This window comes from Ostrinia nubilalis, chromosome 19 (genome assembly GCF_963855985.1).
Source record: "Ostrinia nubilalis chromosome 19, ilOstNubi1.1, whole genome shotgun sequence".
Classification (NCBI taxonomy): Eukaryota; Metazoa; Arthropoda; class Insecta; order Lepidoptera; family Crambidae; genus Ostrinia; species Ostrinia nubilalis.
In genome coordinates this window covers 14356485-14382066 of record NC_087106.1, presented here as the reverse complement: position 1 = coordinate 14382066, position 25582 = coordinate 14356485, and the positions used below count along the sequence as shown (strand labels likewise).

Sequence of the window (25582 nt, the reverse complement as noted above, 5' to 3'; positions counted from 1 at the left end):
TCCCATATGTTTTAATACACAAAAATGCGGTTACATGGACCATTATTCCTGTACATTCTCAAGAACTTTCCATGTAAAGAAACCTAAAAAAACAGGATAGAGTAAATCAATCGTGCACTGAACCAAGGTCGGGGTAATCATATTCTTATCTCGATAACTCCGAAATCCTGCGACGAGTTGCATTACCGATCACCTCGGCACGCAGGCCACCACTAAAGGTTCACGGGGGAGGATAGAGCTCGTTTCTTAATTGCGTAGCTAGGGACGTAGGCGCACATTAGTGACGTGTCGGGGTAATCACGGTTAACGCCCGGACACAACTTCAAATAGTTATTTTACAAAACCTTTTAGTCATATAGTTATATCGTATTTAATTTATCAATGTTTATTTAATCAGTAATCGATTACATAAGCATTAAAAGCGGTAATAATAACGGATTAATTTATACGAGCAAATTTGTTCTGAAATCGGGAGCGCGGACACGTCGTGGTAATCAATTTTTGACGACTTACGATTTTTTTTAAATTACTTAATTAACTATTATTAACTATCTCTGTGGTTTAACAACGAGAACCAAAGTTATACTATTAGATAAAAATATTTGTTACTAAAATATTATGATATTCGGGTACTTTTTGGCCCCGGACACGTGATTTTCTTGGCCGGTGGAATGACCCAAAGGTCATACGAGTGGCCAATGTCATAACATATTGTCGCAGCCATTACGGAGAAACCGCTTCCGATCGCCATTATTCGCCGGAAGAGCCTCTCATTACAGGGTTGCCATTTATTCAGATTTATTCAGTTTTCAGCTGAAACAAATAAAACGGTTAGTGGTGTTTTCAAAAAGGTTTTGTCAGCAATTTCCTTGTCTGTATTTCTTAAAGGTTTGTTAGTTGTATATTTCGCGAACGTTAAAATGATAGTTTTTAATTATACCTAAACGAAATAATAAAGAAAGTAAGTAACAATTGCTTAATCCTTTCCGATCCATCACCGTCACTTTTTAAAGCCTCGTTTTATAATTCCGGGTGTGTTATCAATTTGGCACCCCTGTCATCATCGGAAGAGGCGGCATCACGCAGGCGGCGCACGCGCAGCGCACGTCGCTCATGTCATGCGTGACGACGCGACGCGGCCGAAGAAATCGCCGCAATCGATCGCCTTCGCGAACGCCGAGAGATAACGATTTTGTAACGGAAGTGGAACTGTTGCGAAACAATGTGGAATGATGAGACGTCATAATATAAATGTTTTCTGAAAGTTTATGTTTATAACTTCATGCTTTAAATCTGGCCTTTCAGTAACAGCGCTGTAGCGAACTGCTTCAGGTAGTCACATAGTTTTAATCCGCTTCCAAATAAACTTTTGCTGTCTACGAGACTACGACTGAAATTATTTATTTCAGTCACTCGTAGGTTGTGTATAACATCACCCTTTTTTATTCTTATGAAGATGTTCCGTGAGAATGTTCATATTCTAGTCACCGTATAGATGTTATGCGTAGAAGAAACTTTAGTTTAACATCGCGTTCTCTATATAAGAAGACTACAAGGCTGTTTTCAGGTTAAATGGCTGTCGGTGTACTTATTGGTTGAATGAACCATTCAGTGATAACTACAGCCAGTGAAAACGAATCTTTTTGAGGTGTAATTTGAATATTTTTGACAGTGGACGTCTATTTTCGATTTCGACCACGTCTGCGCGCGCGCAACGGAAATCGTTTAGAGCCGCGGTTCCGCGCATTCTAATGGCATCCTTTGATTTCTTTCATGTTTATTTGTTTTATAAATACCATTACATTCAATTTATACGATATCTATCTATGGAGATATAAAACTTTTATAAATGGTTATTTATTTTTTTCGAGGAAATCAAATAAAGTTTCAACTACTTATTTTACAAGAAAAATCCTGTTTGTTTAAATATTATTAAACCTTGTCAACGTACCTACTCTCGATTTCAGAGTGTGTACAGGGTACAGAATTGTCCAGAAGCTGGTTATTCCATTGTTTCGCGGAAGTCATAACACGTTGTCCGCCGCCGCGACGAAATGGGTCATTTCGGAGACAAGTGGGTGAGCCATTTGCCATTTGCCACGTTTGCTCGCTACCAGGGGCTAGAGTTACCAGCCGCACTTTTGATTTAGGACAAACCATCAGATAAGAAAAGTTATAATAGGATGAACATCTCCGACTTTCGTTACTTGATGGACATAGCAAATGACGAAAGACTTTACGTAGCAAATGACATACTTAATTCTCAGTCTTTTCGTCCTTATTACCTACAACTTGTCTAAAAGTTGGGAAATTTACACTTATTGGACGACTTCAATCGACACATTGCGCAGATAATGCTCTAGCGGTTATGACAAGTTAAGGAAATGTGTTATCGGTTAAACAAAGAGTCAAGTAACTTTATTGTTTACTCAATAATATTGCCCCAATTCACATTCAAGTAAAAAGTACTCGTTTGTCACATTAGTTTATTCATTTAGTATAGCAATAGGCTTAAAAACCATCTCATAGTCTTAATCCAAACTAAACTGTTAGCTTTTACAGATCATTCCTTAAAATTTCTAATAGAATAGAATAGACTTTATTGATCACAGTAAGCACAGTCCCAAATTATCTCTTTTAGTAAGAAAATACATAGTTATCAATACACACTTACTTATAAGAAATTTTATAATCAGGGCATTCAAACAGCTGACAACAAAAAAAAACGAAGTCACCGAACTTAAAAACAGGACATCCTGCTTAGGGCGGGCCATCTGGCGGCCCTACTGGCACATGTGGCATCTGGGTCAGCTAGGCGGCTTAGACAATGCCAGTGGCGGTGATGAGCCGCGAATGGCTGTTAATACTGGTTGCTCAATAAACCTCTTTGGACCACCTGGCTGTCAGTGTTAAATGCCTCCGCTGTTAGGTGCCTAGAGAGTTGTTAGTCGAGTCATCTTGATTTTAAAATTAGTTGATTATTATGTGGTGCAAAAGTGATAATAACTATCATAATAATCAGGCTGTTTTAACGATAAGCCACACCACACAATAGCAAATGGTATTTATAAATTGTGTACATTGTATTTACGGTTGTGTTGCGCTAGGCAAACACTGTAACTTATGGTGATGGACATCTGACAGGAGATGACATCAGAAGATATGTTTGCACATCAGTAGATCTATTGATTAATTCTGTCCTAGATAAGGTTCACCCTGAACCTTTCAACAAGTGCATTGCAAGCTTTGAGTGTCATTGATTGTTTTCATCTCGGTTTAACTATTCAATGTGCCACTCAGAACCATTAATCCTAAGATACAAAACATTAGGAAGGTTCGGCCTTGTTAACTAAATTCAAAGACCTTTACATTACACTTACTTACTGTACATTAAATTCACGTGTGACTGCGCAATTGTCTTCGCAAGCTAATCTTAAATAGGTTTTCTTGTTGCGTATTATGCTCAAGTATTCTCAAAGGGCCATTCAGCAACCTCGCATATTTAGTTTTAAGAGTCTTGTTATTTTTACGACGTGCTTGTCAAGACGGTGCATTCATCTCCGATGCAACACATCGTGTGGGCCACATAAAGGGCGTGTGACCTTTGCCTATCGATTGAGCGCGCTTTTGAAGTGTTTAGTTTTTAAAACTTTTAAGTACCACCTACTTATCTGTTGAAAGATAATGCAATACTTCGAATTAAGACTTTTTTCTGTAGACTCTACTAGATTGTTGTAGCGTTGAGGGCGGCAAAGTCAAAATGCAACATTTCTACCTACAGACAGATCTTTTCCAACTAAATTAAACTAAGTCGTGAAAATTCTAAGTAGGTACTCGAGGGCAGACAGTGCGACGGGCGTGGCGTGGTTAATATCAAGCTCCTTTTACTATTTTGTCCATATCCCCGCAGACGTGTGGTTTATTACTAACTTTATTATTTCTGTTCCGCTGCGCAGGGCTTGCAATTTCACTTTTTTTATTTCAGTTTCATTGCTTTTAATATGAAGCAAATTAGTTCGACCATTTTAGAGAATTTATAACCAAGTACTTTGAAAGGCGTGAGAGAATGATTTATGTAGAGTTATATTACCAGGCGCTTTATTGCTATGGAAACATAAATAAAATTGTAATTCTAAACCAAATAATGTACTCGTATGTACTAAATGGTGTGTGTAGTTTTACTTTTGATGAACAAATAAGTAAATATTTTGTGCTAGGTATAATTCTATTGGTTGTTAGGAAAATTTACTTTTATTTTAGCAAAATTGAATGTAAAAGACATAACCCTCCTTCTGGCGCAGTCGCGTAAAAAATATAAATAAAGTGTCTAGGTCACAGTCGGTAGCCCTACGGCTTAGTATATCCATAAGACATCGGTCGTAAACGCCGAGGGTCATAAACGGCTTGCGCCAGCGCCGGCAAGATGATGTCCTTAATAAACTGGGGCTTTAAAATAGCGAGGTGAATTCGGAACTTATTCTCTGTATCAAGGCTTGTAATACTTTTATTATTACAGGACACATGAGATTACGCTAAAAATTCTATTGTGTCTCGATTTTCTGCTACTTGATGGATTTGAACTTTTTCCTTCACAAGCTCAGTGGTTAATCATTGCAGAGTAACATGTACCTATGAAACTTGATCGTCAATAATAAACGAAAAGTATAACTAATTAACTAAAATATAGACTCCTTAGGTCTGTAAAGAAAGTAAATGAAAAATACTGCGTAGTTTAAATTATATTACATGCACTTAATTAATGCTGACTCGAAAGTAGGTTAATGCTAATTACATTTAAAACTGCATATGATTAGAACAAAAATTATTTGCTACTATGAAAATTATTACATGGAATGTAGATCACAAACTAAACACACTGGTGTCAGATATTATAATCTCAAATCCAACTAGGTGGGACATAGTACCTATAAATGTTAATGCGTTTTACATAACAAAGTAATCAGGTCAAAACCGCAGACATTCGCTACTCTGTGTCATAATTACCGATTGGCCATCACTCATCAATAAACTTCGATAATGTCTTCTTCGGGCGCCCACGCACACCCACCGCCATCCCTATTGTCTCCTAGGACAATGAAAGACCTCGCCAATATTCTTAAATCACTTTTTTATTTCTTATTCTAAGCAAGCTAAGAATCAAAATCGTTAATCCAATAGGACTGTAAAAGTTGTTGATCTCAAATGGAGGTCCAACTCTACGAAACTTTTTAAATTCATTCGACTATCTGTCTTTCTCGTAGCTGGCATATTGAGAAAGACGCTTAGAGTCGATAAATCGAAAGCAGTTTCCTGAGTAGACCCCTGATAAGTATTTTTATAGTGTGATTAATAGGAACTAGTGAACCTAATTCGTTAACCACTTTCGTAACTCGACGTGAGCATCATTACGGGCGCAAGGAGCGAAAGAAATCGCATGTTGCAACGTATTGTAAATCGTCACAGCACGTATGAAATAGCTATCGGATATTTATATAGGAGTGGGTTGATATTTGTAAAGATTTTGATTATAACTATGATCACTTTCACTGGCAACAAAAGTAATTGCAGCAATTTATTCACCAACATCCTGGACTCTACATACGAGTATCCACTCGTCATTCTCGCCTTATTTATTGCGTTACAAAATATCTTGAGCTAGTCCCAGTTGATTTGGGTAGATAGGAGATTCTGAGAAATGACCCAGCATTCGGAAACGAGACGTATATCACTTCTCAGCGGAAAACTAAAAATAAGTCTTGACAAATTAATAAACTTCCCTGCTGATGCACGGCAGGAACCGTCCGCACCTCGCCCGTGGCGGTTATTTATTAATTAACGTAATGAATGAGACATAATTGAGGTGCTGGAGTGATCTATGACGGTGTGAAATGTAAATAAAGAATTAATATAAGTGTTATTTTGCACGAAAGGCTGAAAGCGTTTCGAATTGTTGGAATCTTCCATGGCATGTCTGCATTTCACGAGTCCATATAACTTTATGAATAACTAAATATTTGTTTCACACAAGTTTTTGTTAGTTTTTGAGGAATACGAGTGATTTCGTGATCGCTCCGGTACAATTTTCTAGAGACACCGGATATTGTGAATAATGGATGCACACACATATTGGGTGGCTGTTTGATGTGGAACCTATATGAAACACATGGACGTGTGTTACGTGTGTGTGCTCTTGCAGTTCTAATTTCAATTAGTCGCAGCCGGAAGTAGCTGTGAAATGCGAGTCTCCTCCATTGTTTGCATCAAACAGGATCAAATGCCCACTAATTAGCACCGGTCATTAGTCGCACACTTTCTTCTTGTTCGTGATGTTTGCGAATGTAAATGTCGTGGATTCAGCGGTTTGTTGTTGCATCTGGGATATCGACTGTCTATCATTAATATAAAATCAATGTGAGTCAAATATTGCTGAGACAGTGGTTCAATGTAACAAGAAGGAACTTTGCCCCTGTAAACAGTGTTTAATTTGTGTAGATTTGACAACATTACATGACATTAGGTGACTCTACCATAAAGAAATCAAAACGATTTTTACGTTGTCTGCACCGGAATGTTGTATTTGCTTATTTTGATAGCTTTTACGTGTGTTTTGGTTTGCGATTTCATTTCAATACGCACTCTCTATCACTGTTTGCTGTCAGCTTTAAATTTCTATGCCGATTTATGAAAATGGAGGCTAAAAGGTAAAAGTGAGTGTTTGAATTTGAATAAGGTAGAAATGCTTCGCAGGTTCTCCATTAGCATATTAAGAGTGGAAGATAGGCGCCATGGTTACAAGACCGTGAAAGATGAATATTACTGATTGAGGGGTGGGCGTGCGTAATCTACACGTGGACTAAAAAGCAATTTGTGTAATGACACTAATGACCCACATAACATTAATGACCGCGTGCGGTGCATCTATGCATTGAGGCAGTGCCTAGCTGACAAACCGTGTTAAACGAACGAAAATCTGTTGTTGCATAAATTGTGGATCTGTGATAGCACTTTGAAAGACACGGCATACCAATTCATCTTCGTGACATGCTCACGAATGTATAACATGTGTAGTCTGATATGCGATCAACTGAATGTTATGATCGCACAGTTTTCCCAATTTCAAAGTTTGTTTTTGTTCCCAGGCGCGGTGGTGGCGCGTTTCCAGAGCAATATCAGGTAAGCGCCGTCATGTTTGCTAAACATACGACCAGCACTGGGGGGGATTATAGCAAGTATAGCGTAGCATATCAACTATTACAGTATAATATATTATGTGTATCTTCATAACATTGGGGTCTGTGAAAAGCACTCGTAATTAAACTTTTGAAATAGAATTACTATGTAAGACTAACTTTCTGACCTTTAATCTTTATGACCAATTTTTTTGATAAAATAACTTTAATAAATAAAAGAGTTTTTTTTTTTTTTTTTTTTTTTTTTTTTTTTTAATGTATGTAATCACATGTACAATAAAAATATATATGAAATATTGTTATTGAATGTTCGATCCACCCCAGTCTGGTTTTTATTGCACTTGTTATGCATTCGCTTGGCACATCGATCCTCAGTTTATTATTATCGTAATCGATTTGATTAACCGATTAATCGACGAGTTATAGTCCGAGTCCATCGCTTCGACCCGCGTTAGAAAGCGACAATGCGCAGGAGTCGATTGGCGTGAATATTGTAAATATCGTAACTCGTGGACATGAAATATGAAAATTAGATATAGCTGCAGCTAGCTGTAATGGAAGTGGGAACTTTCGATTGAATTCTCTTGCTTATCTGTCTATTGGAATAGTAAATAGTAATATTTGCAAGTAAATAGTAAATGCAACAAACATAACAAGCCATAGTAAAATATCTATCCAAGTATCTCGACTCAAATTAAAGTAGCTTTTAACCAAACAGCACAAAGAAGGGTACCTAATGTAGAAGACCTATTGCGAATTGAAAATGATATTGTATGCCTCTATTTTCTCAATATTTTCTATGTATTGTATTACAACAATTTTACCTTTCGTCTTGTTGAATTACCGTATTTTATATGCATTTGATGGTATTCTTACTCAAGGCGTTTATTCTGCACACGGCGCATTCGCCAGGGTATGACTTGGTACGTACTTTTACCAAATTTGGTTCATGGCGGCCGGCGAGTACACCATAGGGCTGTTAAAAAACTGTTTGTTGGCAAAAAGCTCTTCCTTTGTTATAATTTCAACATATAAAAAATATTTTATTATTATTATTATTTAAATCGGACTAACCACTAAAATAAAACATTGTACCCACCTTTTAAGAAAATTAAGATTTATTACTAGAGTAATAATAGGTACCTAATCGTAAACTTAAATTCTTCTTTTTTTATAAAAATATTTTGATGATCACTGATATGTATTTCAAAAAATATCTTCATGGAGCATCATTACCTCGGAAAAAATTGTCAAATACGATAATACGCGACTATTCCCACCTCGTTCCCACCGCTGCAACTCCTGTGTAGCCAGGATCTACAGTTTAACCGCCAATAAAAACCCAACCAGTGAAGGTCTAGTTTATCCCGGGGGAAAGTTAAACTGTCATTGGACCCGCAACGAAATTAATCAGAAGAACATAGGAGGAGTTCGAACTTAAGGTTCGACTTACCGCCGTCGTAAAGCGGATGACAGGTGACAAACAAAGGTTTAGTAACCTTTATGAAAAGATATGCACCACGGACAATAAACATAAATTAAGGGGGCCTATCTCAATCAAATACGATACTATCAAAATCAAAAATAAAGTTTTGAAATATGGTATTGTCGGCAGCCCTATACACGCGTGCATAAAAAGAGCTGCGCGGCCGCAGACCGGTTCGACCCGCGCATGCGCTGCACCGCTATGCAAACTACGCACGCTCCCCATTATGGGCCTTACTCTATTGTGCTAGAGCACATTATGCAACCACACATAACGAGCGCGTCATATTCATAACTCGCGTACGGACTTTTAATTCTTCGGTACTCGTAATAAAGAGCAGAATGCAGCATGTTCTATCTGTGGTAAATAGTTTTCAGCGAGGTATTTTAACCTCTAAGTCCCAGTTAAAAAGTTAAAAATTCAAAGAATGGTAAATTCCCAAAGAGTTTATACGCAACTGAAATAGACTTGCGTTATGGTTAAACGTTTTTGGTAATGGGCAAACTCGCTCGTTTGCGCTTCAGAAGATGTAGATAGTGTGAAATGGCGCGATAAAGTTGGCACACAGTATTCAAATGGAGGCACTTGTCATTTAGATGTTTAGAAACACTTCCAAGTGGCTTTTCGTAAGCTGCTTCTTAGAATTCGAGTTTCCAAGTTACTTTGAAGTGATGTTGCAAAACCAGTGACAGTTTAGTGATAAACATTATACTGAACATAAAAACCTTGTCCTAAGTGTTATTGTTTGCTATATGAGTAGTCAAAATAACTCATTCCCAGAACGTGCCTTACGAAGTATCTTCCTTTCTTCTTAGTGGGTATATGCTGTTATTGCATTTGTATTTACAGAGTCTATCGGAGTTGTCTTTCATTATTTGCAATAAAAAATATCCAGGACTTGTAATAGAAGTACTTAACATATTAATATATCAATGTCATATTCTATATGTTCAATAATTTATTTGAAAAGGAAACTTCATCATCATCAGGTATATTATCATCTTATAAGAATCAAGTTGTATGTGATATCTCTGACAGCTTGCTATCCATTTGCTACGAAAAAAATAACAAACTATTATTCACAATATCCATACCTATGTAACTATTTAGTTAATCCTGATATTAGTTGTTGTTTAAAATACCGATTTCTGGTTTAGAAATTAATATTTGTTTAGTTCAGACCTACCTATCTTTTCAACCGACTTCAAAAAAAGGAGGAGGTTCTCAATTCGACCCGTATGTTTTTGTTTCTACAAAGCTCGACAGGTCGTTCGGCCATAGAGACAGATGTCAGTATTTTTGTCGAGCGAACTTCCTTCCTTTCCACCGAGCGTAGGAATAGGGCCCGAAATAGAACCGCTCGAGCGTGCGGTTCAGGTGGGAATAGGTAGGGCTGTAATTATTATTAATGACTTCATTAAGCAGCTTGTGCTAAGTGTGGGCCTGGTTAGATCAATTTAGTTTTTTCATACGCGGAAAACAAATTAATTGATACCGGCTTGGCTTTTTATTCTTCGACTGAGTCTGAAAAACGCTACAATAAAAAATATGCTACTTAATTTTATAGTGGTGAAGAGTACGATGGACAAAGAAATCATAATCTGTAAAATCATTTCACTTATCATGCTATTTTAAACATAAGCCTTCTTCTATAGTGGGTAAACCTTCCACGGTGAAACCTTATAAGCTGTTGCAGGCGCGTCTCAATCAGACCAATCATATTCCTTTCAGAAAATCAAGTTAAAAAAACTTGAAAGAGACTGTTACACCAGAATATGTGATATTAGAATAATTTTACAAGTCCATTCAGTAGTTAAACACGTTAGCAACACTTGTAGTCGGATATTAGCTGGAACATGTTCATGCGGCGGGAAGCGAGAGTGGTCGGAAGAGCCGCGAAGGACCGCCCGCATCCTGGCGGTATCACCGCCGGCTCTTTGTGATGTAATGCCCGACATTTCCCTCCTGAATGTAAAGGCGTTTTTCATATGTTTCATAAGTGGTTACTTTTTAATATTGATAGTTAGCAAAACGGTTTTTCTCTTCATAAAACAGCATGTCAGGTGTGATGATGAGTTAGATCGATCCTTCAAAACAACGCATTGTGGTCACGTTGAGGCGTTGTTCAAGTCGGTTGTAGAGATACAACTCTCCGCACGATCTCCCGCCATCTCTCTCTGTTGGCAGATTGTCTGGTGCAGTCACATACGCCGCTGTCCTGTCTCCCACTGCCGATTTCACTTGGTCGGCCATTATAAGTTTCTGTATGTAAACGTCAAAAAAACTGTTTCCTAAACTTTTCCAGTCAAAGTGCCAATACTATTTTTTTCGTTGCGTGCTTTTTAATGAATTAATAATACCAAAATTTCGTAATAGTACCTACACGATATAGATTTATCGAAATACGTACTATCACAATAGGTAACACCAGGCCTGTTCATCTCCGCGAGTTTACATCGAAAACAAAACACGCACGATGGCCCACCTACAGGATACTATTCGACAAGGCCTCACATACGAGCGAACATTGACTCACGCATGCATGCGTATTCTTGTGTATGATGGAAGAAAATAAAGAAAATGGTGTACTAAATACTGTGCAGTATTTAACTGCCTAAATAATAATAAAAACACAGAATGTACTTTTTTTAAGTTGCCTCAAGACACTGAGAAGTAAATAAGTAATTAATATTATTCATGATAATTCATGCTAAATCATGTATTTCCTCCGCCATTTTCCCCAGTTTGGCACCTCACGTCACATCATTTTACCGAAGTCAGCCCTATAGCTTCGGCGCAGTGCCGATCACTGACGTTTGTCAACAAAATGGTGCTTAACTCTTGAGACAGGCTAAATTACACCATATTGTTAATGACATTGAGCATACATTTTTTTAAATACCTTCGCGAAGTAAAACTTCTGTACGTAGTACTTATTATTATTCTGTGGTAACACGAAGATAAATAATAATTGTAATATCATAATAAATTATACCTACGTTTTATTTTCCTTCCAATGGCGCACCATTATGGCAGTTTATTTGAATCGCCAATAAACTGTGCAAATAATGATTAAACGTCGCCATATGTTTCATTGTCATTACAATTTACTTGTTTTGTACATCTACAGCACAATACGTTCACATATTTGCCAAATGTAGTCTGCTTTTGTATCATGAAGTATTTGATTAATTCATTTTAATTATTTTAAATTGAAAATGAAAGCCTCGCAACTATATTCTATAATTGTTTTTCTACGACACATTTCGTGTTCTTTTTTTATAATAATTAACAAAAAATATAACATTTAGACTGTTATGCGCTATTGATTAGCAAACATTGATTGTATTTTATTTACGATAATAATGAAGTAATAATTTTTCATTATAAGTCCATCACTCGTGTTTAAACATGTTATTTACTTTTACAAAATGTTTTCTAGATATTCATTGTTGTTTTTAACAGTGCAGATAGGTAAATATAATTGCTGAAATCTCTGAAACTTTATCAAGGTTTTGTACAAGCCTATAAGATTTGCCCAATTCACTACATTGTCTGATTAAATGTGTGTATATGTATCTGGCAACTGAATAACGGATATAGACTTTGGGTACATTTGGTCTATGAATTGCATTTGATTCTTTAGAGCAATCGTAGTACATGCTACATTCGATCTTTCACAATCTTTGATGAGACGAGTACTCCACTTTTACTCCTCCACTTGTTGATATATCACTTTCTTTCTGTTAACCCGTAGCTGCAGCTGTAAACACCTTCCGATCGGTTTGTGTGCTGACCAATATAGCCCTTTGATCTTCGATGCGTTGCCCGCGATGACGGATCAGCGGCCATCAAATAGAAAGCCTGTCTGTTGATATTACCATTTTATTTCGGGCGGATTTATTGTTTCAGGGGTCGGTCTTTCATCGAATGATGATGGAACGCTGATCTTTTGATTGGTGTATGGTTATGAGCGGTTAAAGTTACCATTTGAAGTTCACGCTGATGTAGCTTCTGTGTGTGATATAGAGTATTTGAGTGTATTCTTGCAAGGCGAGGCTTAAGAGTACTTCTTTTTAAGGCTGTTTTCAAGTGAAACAACTGAACTGCAATCTAACTAAGGATAACCGACTAGCTTTAAAATGTTTCTTTTAATTTTTAGTTTCAGCCCCTGAAAATCGTATTCTACGCCTCTATCTCCGAAGGCAATAAATTATAAAATTTTGAACAATGAATTAATACCGCAAAAATATAGTGATCCTATAACTCTTGCCAATGATATGAGTACAGCTGTTTTGAGCTTCCAAAGTCGAAGGAAGACAATACTTACTGAATTATTTCCTCACAGACGGAGGCGCGCGCGACCGGCTGAGTACACATCGGACTGGGCGGAGGATACTGTAGTCTTTGTTGCCTGTGTGTAACCAGTCTTACGTAGAATATGTGCCATAAATTCTTCTGACATGGCAAATAGAAGGGAGATATTAACTATTTTGCGTCATAAGTCTAGAAGAAAACAATATTTTGTGTAATTGTGAAATTGTAACGTAATAACAACTTGTAGAGGTAAAGTTACACTCATAATGGTACAAAATTTCAAGGTGCTGCACTAATCTTATTAATTTGAGGAAACTAGGATTCAAATTAAATTCGTTAGTGCCTCTTAGCCGTTAGCCGTCTCTAATTACCGTTTTCGTCTGGATTTAGCCATTTATTTCATTAACCCCAGCGCTGCCGGTCATTAGCACTCAGTCCTATTAGGAACGATCCCTGTGAGAATTAAGCAAAGTTGATCAAAGCAGGCGGCACTCGGCACTCCCGAGGGTTGTTTCACGGTTCTTTGCTTCCTCCTGCCCCTCTGACTGTGTACTTAAACTAAAATTATCGAGGAAATTAATGAAAATAATAAATAAAGAAACAATTTTCTTTCTTTTCTAATATGTTAGCCCAAAAATGTACATTAGTGGTAATTTATTTATACATACATATTAGACATTTACATATTGTTGTTTAAGTTATAATATCACCACGTAAGTAATTTTTTGGCGGTTTTGTCATTTTGATGCCATTCGATAGAGCAGGGTTTCCCAATTTTTTTTTGCCAAGGAACCCTAATTGATTATACTTTTCCTAGCGGAAACCTACTTTGATAAATGGAAATTTAAATGAAAAACAATAAAGTTTTTATGCAATTATTTGTAAACAAGTCGGTGCGCGCGAACAACGTCGGTCACGAAACGTGGGATAATATTTTTTACGGAACCCTTGCGGCCTTTCCACGGAACCCCAGGGTTCCGCGGACCACCTTTCGGGAACCGCTGCGCTAGAAAATCGAAAGACGCGTCTTTTCGTCCAATCTCTTGAAAAGTTGCTAAAAATGACTTACGTGGTGATAGAACTTAAACGACGATATCTAATTGTCACTTCAAGCTCTGTATATTATTTTATTTTCATCTTAGTTTTTATAGAATTCTTGGAAGTGATAAATAACTATTCAGATCACATTATCCTTTATACTCGTATTATCTAAAAACAACGACATAAAAGTACCCTAATCAATAACGTTATTGTATTCACTTCCTCATTCCATAAGGATCGTATTCCAGACGAATATTTCATTATGAATAGCGAATCCATTGGCATTCCCGCTAAAATATCGCGGCTGGCAACACAAACAAGCGTGAACGATGCAGCCTCGGAGGAGGGTGCTACGGCCCTCTGTCTGCCCTCTTGTGCAGACGGGAAATATTTTCATAATTTTGCGTGCTGAGGAAAGTTAAATGGTTTTTGTGTAGTCTTGTTTGTTTACTGAGCTTGAAGTTGGCAATTTGGATATTTTTATAACATAATTTACGTTATAATGAGTGGGTGGTATTGAATATTTTGTGTTGTAGCATGTTTTTTATTATTTAAAAGTTGAAAAAAAATTTCATGTGCAGAGCGTGATTTAAGCAAATCCCCAATCTCTAATAAATTAATACTTTCAGCTGTTTTATTTATTCAGAATTTCAATATTTTCAATATTATCTCTATTCCCAAATGTAGACTTGATTAATTCTTCTGAATCTGAACTTTCTGCCATTCATTCCGAGATTAGCTCTACTGGCTCTACATACAAACAGGAGGTCAGAAAAACGTGGCGGGGAACTTTAAATAAAAATCTCCCTTAAATAATATATGACAGGCCGCCAGACCAACAGAAGCAAAGTAACGCAGTGGCGCATTGCGGCTCGCACGCGCGTCTAGACGGCTGCAAGCGCTATACTACGCTATACTTATCAGCTGCTAACGGCATTATTTAATACTATTACCGCTGACGCAACACCTACAGGTTCTCTGCAATAAACTACAGTTGTGGCAGTCTCAAACTACCACTAAATACACTAATTGACGTACAAATTATAACAAAAAGCGTGATTTTTTGCCCGTTCTTGTAGCAGTCTCCACGATCCGTGTAGTTATAGTTGAGTGAGTAAATCTGAACTGATACGATGGCTAAAAAGACGGCGTTTGTCCAATTACTGTGTCTGCAATACGGTCAAACACCTGTGTACCTAGTTAGCTGAATAAAAAGTACCACTTTTTAGGTACAGTTTAAAGTTTTCCAGGTTTTTTAAAGTTTCTATTTACGATGATCTCCCATCGCCCCCAGTACAACGTGTTAAGTAGCTACAAAGCGTAACGTAGTAACGGAAAAGTTTTTAGGTTTTGCTAAACTATTAGATACAGGTATTTTTTATGCAATTGCATTATTAATCAATTTTTTACTTGGACAGACAGTCTCCTGATGTTTTTCCTGTTGATAAAATGATTAAGGGCTGATTCTGCTTTTTCTCTTCGATTTACCATCTTCAACCCACCGAGGGCTGCGTCAAGTTCTTGGCAGCGGGTGCACAAATAGTGCACTATTTCGGCTCCTCCCGCCCTCCCTCGACCTTCAGTTATTTCCAGCCGCGACGGATGCGTTAGATCCTGATAAAATTCCTGAAATCTTGGCATATCTAGCGATCTTTTCGCGGTTCTAATTGAGAGAAACGCTTTTGTACCTGTCTTTGTTATGTTTAAAGTTTTGTTTTGAGGATCAAGTTCAAGATAAAAATAGTTCAAAATATGCATCATTCTACTTGCTGTCCATCCACTTCGCCATTGACCTCATTCTTACTACGAACACATTGTGGACTGTGGTAAACAAAAATATATCATAAATTAAACTGTTTTATCTCCTCGTACGCACTCACGCGTCCGTTGTACGAATATTACCAAAATGGCGGCAAACTTATTAATGATATCACCAGCAAATTGGCGTGTGTTGCTAATTGGAGCCAAACATTCCTCCAACGAAAACAGATCAAACACACTTTTCCATTTAATTTATTTTCTTGTAAGAATGAATAGAAAGTATTCTAAGAATTTATTGTGCAAATATACTTAAATGTTTTGGTAGTGTTCACGTGTTCTGTGTTGTTTGGTTCTTGATGATTCATTCAAGGTACCTACATATTATCAGCTGGTAAATAGAGATACATATTGTAGGTACGTTATGTATATAATTGTGACACCTGCGTTGGAATTTGTTTTAGCTACAGATAGTTATTTAAATTATTCGATTGAAATAGTTCCCACCATTCTAATTACGTCGTGTCAAAATATTTAAAAACTACAGACATCAATATCTCTCCCCTAAATATTTTCAAGTATGATCAACAAAATTATTCCCACTGTCCCCTATCTCGACCCACGGAGATAAACTTTAATAGATTTAGTGGCACCAGACAACATAAACATTGAAACAAGCCCAGACGTTAATTCGATGAACCCCCGAAACCTATAAATAATCATAATACCCACCAATCCATCCCCCGGGAGAGAAGTTCCCACGGCAAATAACTAGCCTCGACACTTGACTGTTTCAATTGGGCTCAATTGGATATGAAAAAGTTTCGAGTTTTATTCTGTGGCGACTGTTCTTTCACAAATATCGCACTAAAGCTTTTCAACAGCTCTTAACACGCTTTAAAGTTACGTAAAGTAGAATGAAATTGTTCTCGTACTTTTGTTTACATTCCTCAAAGTTTTATTGGGCTTTGTTCCAATCTTCGTAGATCTAGTCAGTTATTTTTTGTAATTTCTTTTTAAAAGTCTGAACTTAGTCTGTCGTTACCACCAACGAAAACTTATATGTATTTGGTCAATATGTCTGATAAATAAATGCAAATGTATAAGCCACACTCTATGGTAGAGTCTGAACTTTGCAGAAGAAAGCAACAACTCAGTGATCCGAAGCTTTTAGGCACTATAGCCATAAAGTTGCTAATCCATTGCGTTTCCTTATAGCGTGTATCCGCCATTGCCATAAGCGTAATTACATTTGCTCCTACTTAACATTTTAAACCCTCTCCGCCCAGCGATTTCTTTCCCAAACATGGTCTATATAAATTCTAATTATGGTTTTATGGCGTCCTCTCACTTTCGTTACACGCTCGTCACTCCGCGTAACGCATATTGATTGCCGCGGCGTACGATCACTGCCCTGGGGAAGACTTGCGCGATACAAAGATCGCACCTCCCGCTCTGGGGTGTGGGGAAAGGGGTGCGAGAGAAAGGGAGGGGTGACTCGAGATTAATTCACGTGGTGCAGATGCTGCGGATGTTTTATGCGGGAGGGAGTCATTTCTTAAATCGGCATTTTAGCATTTGTTCGGTGTTTTTGTAGTGGTCATGTTATTTTTATTCTCTCTTAATAAGTACTTTAAAACGTTTTATAACTAAGACACAATAAAATGTTGCAGATGTTCATGAAATCGTTATTGTCCTCATTATTTGAAATAAACAACTTGAAAAAAAAAAAAAAAACGAACTGCCTTTGTCCTCATGATTGTTTTTATCTTAGATACATAGTTATTTAGTTCAAACAGTATTTTCACTTCTATTGAATTTCAGTTACATGTTTTGTTAATTCAGCATGATAAATGTGATGAGCGTACTGAAATAATTGAATTTAACGTAAAACAATATCTATGTGGCCTTTCAATTTTCAAATTTTGCACGGGAATCATCCCTGAAATCTTGCGTAACATTGTTCAAGGAAGCACGAACTTGACCTTTCCTGGTTCCCTCGTACATACCGGCGTCCCGCCCTCCCAGAGTGGCCTTAGTCCTCGCAGGGTTCCCTGGCGAGCGGCCGCGTCATGGCGCTCGCAGCATGCTTATAACACGCGCCGAGCGCTCGCTCGCGGTGACAGCGCCAGTGTGTGGGCGCCCTAACTGTAGGTTGTACAGCGGTTAGTGATGTGTTAGTAATAATTAGCGCTTGTTTAGTTTGTAAGCTGTTGTTACATGAGGTGAGTGGACAAACTTTTATTACCTACTGGTTATTGTTTATTTTTCTTGTATCTATTTTCGTATTTAATATACGATTATAAGTTATCTACCTACTTATTCTAAGTAAGTCAATCTCAAAGTAGCACATGGAAAACTGAATAAGAAAGTATTGTAAACGCAGAAAATCCAATTATCCAGCCGCCAAGCGGAGTTTTCCTCTGATAAGCGTTATCAGGCGCCGGAGGCTGCGCGCAGATTACTGATAAGAGCCGGTTTCTTCCGCGTTGGATAAGCCAATTTATTTGCAATGCAATGATAACACTCTTGCTCTGCATTTGACTGCTAAAATATCTTTTTGCCTCTAAATTGGTCCTTCGCCAGTTACTTGATATTTTTGGGGCGATCTCTATCGATCAAATACAAATTAGTAAGGATGGTGACGAGATTTTTGCTGCAACATAGCATTTCTACCAACTAAGATAAAAAATAGGATGCTACAATCTTTCGCTTGGTGTGCGGTCTCATCCATACATTGAAGTGAACTTAAACTTTAGTGACCGTAATCTTTCCAAGTGAACCCTGTTGGGTAGGTGGTCTGATGGCATAAATCCTTTTTATTATGATATAATAATATTACGAGGAAACTTCATTGTATGTCTTATAATAGAATGGAAATATACCTACATTATTAAACGACCCCTATAAATCAAGGCTGGTACGACCAAATAAAAAGCTCCTAGCCAAAACAACAGCTCAAATTGAACTTGCTATACCACAGGGGCTCCATTCATCTAACATCAGCTCGGTTCCTACCAATAACTATAAATTCCCATGTTTGTCGTTTTGAACGACTGCCCGTGCGTGAACTGAATCTATTGTATGATGGATCTAACCTTTTATTCGAAACTAGCCCGTATTCCGTCAAACATAGAGATTGGGTCATACACTCGTATCACAAACCGTGGGTTTCAATATGAAATGAGTAGAACAACAGACTCGTATGACGCTCATGTTGACGCTCGAATCACGCACCGCCATGTAAATATCCGAAATTGAAAACGAAATGAATGTTTTCTTTGAAATCGAAGGTTTTATTTTGATTGCATTTTCATTATTCATAATCTGATTGCATTTTTATTATTCATAATCAGACTATCATCTTAATTACTGATTCTCATATTGCAGATTTTAAATTTTCTAATTAGATAAATAGCTTTACCTCAGCAGCCAGCTCTAAAATAAATAATGCTTAATGATGCTTTATAACCCCTGGAGCATGCTCCATGAATTTTATATCTAATCGATATAAATCAAGTCTAAATTAAATGGTTCTTCTACTTCCTCCATTTACTCGTACTTGCTGACGTACCTAATTGACGTATGAACATAACTTTTTACCTGTCTACTTGCGTAAAAATGCAGTCCGATACAGACGTGGAAGGTATTAATTAATAAAACAATGCGGTCGTGCAAAGGTTTATAGTCCAGCTGACATTCTGCGCGCGCGCCGGTCGCGGTTCGTTAACATTTAGCAGGTTCACGCGCTAGGCTTTATAATATAGAATGTGTTAATTAGTTATTTAGTTTTTGCAGCGATTTTAATCCTGTTCATTTGGCTTGAACATTCTAAGTAGGGTTTCTGATTTCTCGACCAATTTTTTTTCTCGAGTTTCGAGAATTCTCGAGGCCAAAGTCTCGAGTTTTCTCGGGTCTCGAGTCTTTTAATGAAAACTGCTGAAATCGGTTGAAATTTAATAAAAACACAGGTTTTTTTAAACTAATATACCTACTTTTATTCACAACAATCAATATTAGAATTTAGTACCACTTATTTTGGTAAGGAAATAAACAAAAAATAAAATCTTCTTTCATAATTAATTTTTACTAATAATCATAGCATAAGTCATAAAGTCGCGTGTTCCCTAAGGATAAATAACAATAACTACAATTGAATCACTTGTTTTCTAAAGAACACAAGTCCAAATAGCAAAATTACGATAGTTATATACTCATAGTTTTTTTTTGTGAACAAAAAACCTTTTTAATAAATTTTTACATTTCTTACAGATAACGACTTAAATAAACTTTACGAGGAGGCACAAGTACCTAACCTAACGTCTGTTAGGTAAGGTGACTGTCTAGTTAACAAATTTTTAAGTCTTTAAATCAGTCAGATTAAACATACATAATAAATATAGCATACTCGTTGGTGAACATTTTTACTTAGTTTAGATTGAGATCATTACTTCTTCTTACATCAAATTATGTAGTTAAAAAGGAAAGACTAGGCCAGTCTAAAAGCAACGTTAGCCAATTAAATAATTAAAACCTTACTTTTGTCTAAGAAAGTAAGCTTCCAAGAATATTAAAGCTTCAAAATCGAAACTCGAGAATTCTCGAGCTCCGGTAATTTTTTTCTCGTCTCGAATGAAGCCAAATTTCTCGAGTTTTCTCGAGTTCGAGAAAGCTCGAGCAGAAACCCTAATTCTAAGTTATACTGGCATTCAACAGTAATTGATTTTAATTTTGTTAAGATAAAATGATTGCATTTTACATGCAATTTCTTGCAACATAATAAAGAGTTGACTGCGCTGACCCGAGCAGGGAAATGAAATGAATATGATGATGTCTAGGTAACTGAAATCTTCTGATAATGATCATTGCGAGGTTTTTATTTTATAGGCTGGATTGTAACTTTCTAACCCATTGACAATGCATCCGTATGACTATTGTAGCGAATCCACTCCTAATGCACGCATATATTTAGTTTGCTTGGAAGACTTAGCATCATTTTTATAAAAAAAATATCCGCACATCTTCACAACGAATTCAGAGGTACCTGCTCCATCATACACTTAAGAACAATTTAGCTATAAGCCTATGACAGTGCAAATGCATTAATGACCCTCACTGGACGTGACACGCTACTCTCGATCGGAGGTCGGCACTTTGGCAGTTACAATACATTGTCCAATGATGTGCGAGCGCTTTCGCGTGTGTTGGCTCTTGTACACTTCAAAGAAAGTTCCGGAACATCCTAAGTAGCATGGGAACCACGAAAGTACCTCATATAGACTGCATTGTGTATTGTAATAGTGCCAGATGTCCTACCAATTTGAAATATAAGCTGCAAATGTCTTAATAATGAAACTAAAGATTGAGTAAGGTTAATTAGTTAAGTAAGTACTTTGAGTACCCTACTAACCGCTTAAGGATCCCCTATTGCCACTCGTAGGAGTATGACTCATACGAGCCATAGATTTCTTCATTTCTATACGCTGTGTTAGTCTCACAGCTGTAATTGAAAATCAAGTAAAACAGGTTTCTAAGTGAGAAAAATTAACAGCTTGTCTGGCATTTCTCACCCAGCTAAGAAGACAGGGATTCTAGCGTTTATCTATTTATCTACATCGATAAGCTAACGGAGCGTTATTACGCGGTGTAATTGCGGTAACGCGCAATTACTTGACCCGCATTCGACGTGCCGACAGGGTTGGCAATATGATTTAAGTAATTAGCTATTTTTTATTCTAGCTTGGTTCGCATTTTTTAGCTTCTGTAAGTTATTTATATTTGATCGTTTAAAAATGACAAATGATTTGTCATTTGGTCATTTTTTGATTGGTGTTTTTCTACTAATTTTCGAATTTACAAACATGATTCCACAAAAAATAAGGATTCTGAAAAAAAAGTCTACCTCCATACGTAAATTATTTTTGGCTGAATTATAAACTAAATCTTTTGTTCGGGAAACAAGGCACCCCTCACGCTGCGTACTGCGCTCGCGCATCCAAATTGCACGTTTTGCTAGAAAGCCCGTCTTCCGCGAGGAGGTGCACTTCCGAACATGGGTAAAAATATCGGCATTTCGGTCAAAATTGCATCTAAAACGTAACTCTGTTTCGGTAATTTATCAAGTTTTTTCACACTTGACACAGGTTTTTTAGCATATTACATATCTGCATGACTATTTTATCAAGATCTAAATTAAGTCCATAGGGGAAAACGTCCAATAATGCACCAATTAAAATAATAATACTAATTCAGAAATAAAGTCATTGCCACCTCTCTAGGACCGAAAATAATAAATCAATTATAAATGCCTGCCCGCAAGCAAATACTTCAATTAACGAAGTGACGTTGATTATTTAATGATTGTTACATCGGTAACATTTTGATTGTTTTTTAACGAACCGAAAAAAAACTGGAAAATTAATTAATGTTTCAATTAAAACTAACAAATTAGGTACTTGCCTATTGATAATCTTGAAGATTGATGCTTTACCGTAAATAACGCTAGCTTATATTGCACATATTATGTTTACATAGTTTACCCAAAAATGATAATTATTTTACTATACAATAACCGCCTTTCGTCTTGGTACCTACATGGATAACTTGATTAGGTGACTGTCAAAATAAAATCTTAGAGTTCTATTAAATACACCCGCATTGTCAATCAGAATAAAATGTAACTAAAATTATTGACCAACCCGGATTTGAATGTAAGTAACTTAGTAAAATAACCTTCTATGATCTGAGAAAATAACAGACAGAGAAGAATTAACTAGAGCAATGAAATGAATGGATGAAAGCATTTCTATCGCTTCGTAATAGGAAAACAGACGAAAATTGCTAAAAATTATAATAACAATGGGCAAGCTATGGTCCTCGCTCGACTGCGCAACGCGACGCGACTCGCTTTCTTCCAGACCCAATAGTATGGATGATACACTAATTTATTGATTCGATGCGATATAAATGACTAAACTTTACTAACCTAATACTTTTCATTTTATGTATTTTCATTTGAATATTGTAGTGTTGATTATTTAATTCACTTTTACTTATTAAAATATATTAGAAAGTAATTTTCGACACAAATATTTGTCTACGTTTTGATATTTTTGCGGTAAATCAGTTTTAGTTTCTGCAAGTACACACGGCCACACTGTTAACTATCCATTTCTGTTTTTGCTCTCGCTCTTAAATGGTGATTCTTTGCGATAGAACTTGACGACATGACCGGCTATGGGTAGTTAACACTGTTGCCGATAGTACAGAATCACAAATATTGTACTAGAAAAGATATAAGAAATACCAATTAAGATTATTCTACTTACGAAAACTAAACATCTCTTCTAATCGTCCGAAATAGCATTTCACGGTGGGCGCTCACCGGCGCGCGCGCAACAAAGCGAAATGCCGCGCCGAGGCGGCGAAACGCCGTCGATGCGGCTATTAGCTCATTAATAACGAATTTAGCCGCTGAATGAGACGAGCTATTTGGGTTACAACTTTTCTGATGCTGAATTCAGGTCATTACTATTCACGACATCTGTTAGTTGTGGTGTGGTAACGTAATCAATATTAGATGACCTTTTTATTTAATTGATGCTATAAATCGCTTTTAATAACTTTGATTGTTAAGCTTTACTTTACATATAACTAGCCAGTAACTTTAGTAACCTGATAAGTGTCTTGGTTAGTTAGCAAATTGCTTTAATATCTTTTTATTTCTGATTCGGGTCATTAATTTTCCTATATTGCTCATTTTAATTCCGTCCATATTATTTCATCGTTCATTCACTTCGCTACGTAGCATTACCAGTATGAACTGAGTTCCGGTAAAAAGTAAACTTTTTCAACTAAATTCTCTAATTACTAGATTGTGGAATTAGATAATACTTAAGTATGTTTTGTTGTCGAAGTAGTAGAAAGTAAGTAACTCGGTGATCGAGTACACAGATTTCCTTTCAGAGGAGACACGACAGTTTGAAACAATCGCGCCTTACATCACAATCGGCAGCCGGGACGCTCGCGATTAACGATTGTCGATTCATCGATTAACGCCGATTATCGATTCAGTTGCGAAATGATCATTAGCCTTAATAGTGTCGCGTGGGTGGGCGCACTTTTTACTGCGTTTCATTACACGCTAACTAAGAGTATGTGTTGGAATTAAGAGACATGACGCAAGTTTCAATCTCTTAAAACTACGTACGAGCAAATCCATATAAATATTATAAATGCTACAGTATCTCTATATCTATATCTCTGTCTGTATGTTTGTGGTTTTAGTAATTACTTAGTTAAAAATAAATCGTAAAGGAGGTGCAATATTAATTGAAAGTTTATGGTGTCCCGACACACATGGGTATGCTAAATATCAATTAATTGTAGCTTATAAAATCAAATCTAAAAGCTATTTGGGCTACAAACAATGCAATTAATAATAGGGTCAACGACTAGAGTTATTCATACTTTTACGTTTTACGTTTACGTGTGTGACCGTGAATACTTTGCGTGTTACGAAAAAGATATCTATAGCAATCATTTAAAGATTTTCCAGTTGTATTTTGAAATGCTGGTTTTTCTCCAATATTCACGTGGCCAATTTCAGCTAATTGATATTACTGCTGTAACTAGAGGATTTACAGCGAAACAAAAAATGATCATGAGCATTAAATTGATTTAATAGCTGCATTTGATTTCTTACGGTTATGAAACCCCCGTTTTTATAATGTTCCGATTAGCGTGGAAAATGTATCGGAAGTGCATTTCGCGAAACAAGTGATCTATGAAATTAGAATACCTCCCTGACGCCGATCGCAGCCCGAGTTTCGAAATAAAACTCGGTAGCCCGGACTTTCACGTTTTCACTTTCCTGCTCACTCAGAACTAAATCAAATGAGCCGATTGTTTTCGTATTGTTTAGCGCAGGTGGCTGCAGAACTGAGTCATCACGTTACACCATTAACCCACTATTTCTCGGGTATCATGTGATTTATGATAGGAAACATGATCTTTGTCTATTTAAACATTAAACGCAAGAAGTGAGTTTAGTACAACAGTAGTGAAAGCAGAGTGCAATGTTTGGTTTCTAACGGACAAAGGGCTCATTGGTCGCTGAATGAATATGTGGAATTACTTATTTGATCTTGTAAAAATATAATTATAAAAATAATTTACATAGGGTACTCTTCTTTACATATCGAATCAGCCACCTTTGCTTGTTTAAATTATTTATTTATTTAAACCACCTAGTAGTTACCTAGTTAACACCGTGTGCGCACGCGCATGGAAGCTTAAACGCATGATCAATTAGCCCGATGTAGACACCTGTGGCACGACGTTGTCGCTCGGTTGCTGACCCGCGCCATTGAGACTGTTTGGCTTGTCAAACTTTATTTGCGGTTGCGTCCATCTTGCGGTCACGAGCTTTTATGTCGATGATATTATAGGACTACAAAAAGATAACGTCTACTTATACGGTAATTCTAATATCATTATAACAATTTATTCAAATTACGTTTCAGATTACAGTACCAAAAAAAATCTTTGCAAACACTTGACCGTTTGTTAGCCCTATAAAAAGTTCCAACCCCAGTGGAAACCGTTTCATATTTGAGGAGGGACCATAATAATCCGCTTAACCATTTGATAGGTTGGGACATAATAAGTAGAGCTATTAACAAACACTGCTGTTTCTATGATATAAGCAGGCATTTTATTTTAATGATGTTTCATATTCCACAAATTGCATTATCCCAACTAATATTATAAATGCGAAAGTAACTCTGTC

The 25582-nt window shown here is 36.8% G+C and overlaps 1 protein-coding gene across 1 annotated transcript in view; it reads left to right on the top strand.

Annotated features, from left to right (window-relative positions):
* The window catches only part of LOC135081231 (GAS2-like protein 3), a 104679-nt gene that overhangs the window by 15135 nt on the left and 63962 nt on the right, over positions 1 to 25582 (top strand). The window contains exon 2 of the mRNA XM_063975980.1: positions 7140 to 7173. The gene's annotated coding sequence lies outside the window, so the exon portion shown is untranslated. The remainder of the gene's footprint in view (positions 1 to 7139; positions 7174 to 25582) is intronic.